Here is a 2,236-nt window from a genome sequence, read left to right as displayed (position 1 = left end):
CAGCTACTGCCAACTCAATAAGGGGGAAGGGCCTCTTATATAGATTCTAAACTCAGATTCCAAAGGGGGCGACTCATGGCTGTGTCCTTGCTGTGACGCCCAGTTCGCTGTCACCTTCAGCTAGTCCCATCCAGGATCTCAAGGTCAGTTTACTACCACTTTATCAAGCTTGAATGCAAGGCTCAATTCTTTACCGCCCTAATTCAGTCCTTGTCAGTAAATCTTTGGTCACTCCCAACAGTGTTTTTTATGAGCTAGAGCTTCATAAAATGAATTAGCTTTGCCCACTGCTTGACAAGGAATTTAAAGCCCCAAAACAATAGGAATTTAGTCTAAATAGTTAATATTAGACTGGCCATTTTATTGTCCACCATGGTGGAAACAAAGCAGGGGGCATTTGTTACCAGTGGATTATGTAGAGCACACTGCAAGCCTCTTGCCTTCCATTCATATCCAGGTGAGGGTACTGAAGAAGTAGGTTTCAAGCCAAACTTTTGAGACTATTGAGTCCTAGGAGACCTCCTTTCCCCTTCAAAGAAGGCTCTTTCCCTGTAGGAAATTCAGAAGGGGGGGGGGAGGGAAAGGAGCTGTAGAAGGAAGAACAAGGTGCCCTAAAATCTTGAAGTCTGTTGAAAAGGCGGAACATGAGAAAGATGTGCTTAAGAAAGTAATAGGAGAGAACAACAATTTCAATAAACTGGCAGAAGAGAAACTACCCCACAAAATGGAAGCCAACAATGAGAACCAAAAGGCACAAATAGTTGCCAAACTGGAGTGTTTGAGATAGGATAGGCACTCAGCAGAAGCACAGACTGGAGACTCCAGAGATCCTTATCAGCAGGGTAAGTCAGACATTGATTAGTTTCTTCTAGTGACTTTCTTCTTCCCTTCCTAAATATTCCGACATCATGGTTCAACTAATTAAATTCATTCATTCATTTATTCAGCAAAAGAAGTCGTAAGGATACATCAGGCACATAGTTGAGAGAGAGCACAGTCCCTGCCAGTAAGGCACTTAAGGTAGTCAGGATGTTACAGGACACGGAGAGAGGTACCCGCAAGCCCCCAAACTTGCCCTCTAAATAGGTTCTGCCATCTGCCACATCCACAGACAAAGCATACTCGAGTGCATAAGACCTTCACTGGAAAAGAACTTTAATACAGCTAGCGTGCAATACAAAAAAGGGGAAGAAAACAGTTTCCAAATCAAGCACCCAAAGTTACCCATCCCCCCATCAGTAAATGCCCAGTCAAACAGTTGGCTCAAACCAGGGCTTCTGAGGCTCGAAAGCCTGCCACAAGACTAAGGCACCTTCTTGTGGGGACCCATAAAAAAAGGGTCAGAAATAGCCAGGCAAGTCTGAAAGGAAAAGAGCAAAAATCAAAATCAAGATCAATGCTGCCATTATTAACTTCCACACATCTGTTTCAACCAGTCCAGGACCAAAAAGCAAGAGCAGCTTCTTCAGAGTCTCTTTGCTCCATCTGCATCTGCTGCGTCCAAGGTCTCCTTGCTGTCCATCCTCCATCCTTCCCCAGTCTCCTCTCCAACCTCTCCTCCCTGCTCAGATCCACCCTCCCTTGGGTAGGGCAGGGAACATTGAACCTCCCCTTTCCCTGGGAACCACTCTGTTACAAGGGGAAGAGACACATTAACAGATACTTAGAAAACAGTGAGGAACATAAGGTGATGGTCATAAAAAGATGAGGAGGGATACCATATCCAGTCTGGAGCAGGAGGAAAGAAAGTCATCAGGAAAGGCTTCCAGAACATAGTGATGTCTGAACAGAGTCTGGCTTCTTCCCTTATACATTTCATAGACTATAAATAATACATTTTTTAAAAGATTTATTTATCTATGTTTACAGAATGGGGTACAGACCAGAGGTGTGGTGGGTGAGAAGATTCACCAGAGACAGAGTGGGGAGCAGAACAGGCAGATCTGTTGAAACACTGCTGAGGGGAGCAGTGGGCGGGTCAGAAGAGGTCTGCGGAGTCATGTGGGTCAGCTCTCTGGCAGGGGATTGAACCAGTGCTGCAGTGGCTTCGGAGAGCTTCATAACGCGGTGGGTGCTATAACCTGTTGTGCCACCAGGGAAATCCCTGAATAATGCATTTTTATCATTGCTCTTTTAGTCAAGTCATAAAAGCTATGAATCCAAGGGTAAGTTCTAGAAATTACTGGGTAATACAGCATACATCCATAAAATGATGAGGCACGCCCTCCCTGGTGGC

The sequence above is a fragment of the Condylura cristata genome, unplaced genomic scaffold (assembly GCF_000260355.1).
Source record: "Condylura cristata isolate star-nosed mole 26May11 unplaced genomic scaffold, ConCri1.0 scaffold00018, whole genome shotgun sequence".
Classification (NCBI taxonomy): Eukaryota; Metazoa; Chordata; class Mammalia; order Eulipotyphla; family Talpidae; genus Condylura; species Condylura cristata.
The sequence above is the reverse complement of the archived record's forward strand: the minus strand, read 5'-3'. Positions refer to the sequence as shown.